Source organism: Mus caroli, chromosome 19, assembly GCF_900094665.2.
Source record: "Mus caroli chromosome 19, CAROLI_EIJ_v1.1, whole genome shotgun sequence".
Taxonomy (NCBI): domain Eukaryota; kingdom Metazoa; phylum Chordata; class Mammalia; order Rodentia; family Muridae; genus Mus; species Mus caroli.
The window spans coordinates 3,854,538-3,856,027 of record NC_034588.1 but is presented as its reverse complement, the minus strand read 5'-3'; the positions used below and the strand labels follow the sequence as shown (position 1 = coordinate 3,856,027).

Sequence of the window (1,490 nt, the reverse complement as noted above, 5' to 3'; positions counted from 1 at the left end):
ACCAGGCTGGCCTCGAACTCAGAAATCCGCCTGCCTCTGCCTCCCAAGTGCTGGGATTAAAGGCGCGCGCCACCACGCCCGGCTCCGGCAGCACACTCTTAATCCCAGCTCTCAGGAGGCAGAGGCAGATGGATCTCTGAATCTGAGGCCAGGCTGGTCTATTTAGTGAGTTCCAGGACAGTGAGGACTAAGTAGAGACCCTGACAAAAAAAAAAACAAAAAAAAAAAACAAAGAGAAGAAGGCAGTGTGTGTGCAGCTAGGGAGGAAGCAGAAGGCCACAGAGTCTGGAATGTGTGGTGGAGGGAAGCCACGCTGTGGGCCTTGTCAGAAGTCTGAGTGCCAGCCAGCACCCACTGAGCAGGGCAGCCTGGCCCCAGGCCTCTGTTTCCAATGTAAACTGGGAAAAATACCCCAGCTCACAGGGTTGGGGTGAAGGTCTTGAAAAAGGAGTCAGTTCTGGCCTTGCTATAGGACGGTGCCTGCTTTCTGCCTGGTCTGGAGGGGACCCTCCTCAAGCAGAGTGGGCCTGACAGCCATCATGGCTGCCACTTTCCCCAGTTAGCCATAGCCATCCTTCTCTGCCCAGCTGGCTGCCCCTCCTGCCTTACCACGTGGCCCTGTGGCTGACGATAGGTAAGGGGGACTAGCAGTCCCTCTACTAGAATGCTAGGGCTGTGCTGATCATTGCTCCTGCTCAGCCTGGAGTCCCCTTCTGGCCACAAGGTCTACATCCCTAAGAAATCCCAGTGCCAACCAGACCAGGAGCTAGGGGAGGCCACAGGTTCCCCAGACCCGGTTGCTGCCCAGGTTAGAGGCCCAGGGAGCCTGGCTCCCAGGCTGGGCCTTCAGCACCTCCCAGGATTGACTCTTACCCCACCTTCCTGGGCTTTCTGCTTTAGGGTTAGGGGCCAGACTATGGCCCAGCGCTTTTTTTGCGGAAGCTATGGATGCTGTTAAGTGGTGTCGGGTGGCTCGCAGTGGCTGGTCTCCCAGACCTGACAGCTCCTCGCTTGGGGAATAATTAATTCCACAGCCTGAAAACCCAGGGCTGCAAGTTGCCACGTTACTTTCGAGATTAATACAAGCAGCTAATTAAGATGGAGAGGCGAGGAGCGGCCGGGAGCTCCTAGAACTAAGTGGAGGCCATGGGAACGAAGAAGGAGCTAGCTGAGCATGTAGGCAAGCAACCTGGAAGACACTACCGGGTGAGAGGTCAGCCACCAAGGACCCCGGAAGGGGCAGGGTACTGAGGTCCCACTCTGGTGCCCAGAAGCTCTCCAGGACATGATCCTATGGAAGGGGTAGATACTTAGCGAGATAAGCTGCCATTCTTCTTAAAGGACCCCGTTTATCGCCAGAGCCAAACCAGGGAGGGCCTCCTGGTCCCATTTTACAGAGAAGGAAACTGAAGCTCAGATAGGTCAACTGGAGGAGAGAGAGAGAGAGAGAGAGAGAGAGAGAGAGAGAGAGAGAGAGAGAGAGAGAGAGA

At 55.8% G+C, this 1,490-nt stretch overlaps 1 protein-coding gene across 1 annotated transcript in view; it reads right to left on the bottom strand.

The window, feature by feature from the left end:
- Macrod1 (mono-ADP ribosylhydrolase 1) overlaps positions 1-1,490 on the bottom strand; it is a 143,788-nt gene that overhangs the window by 14,250 nt on the left and 128,048 nt on the right. The gene's annotated exons all lie outside the window — the stretch shown is intronic.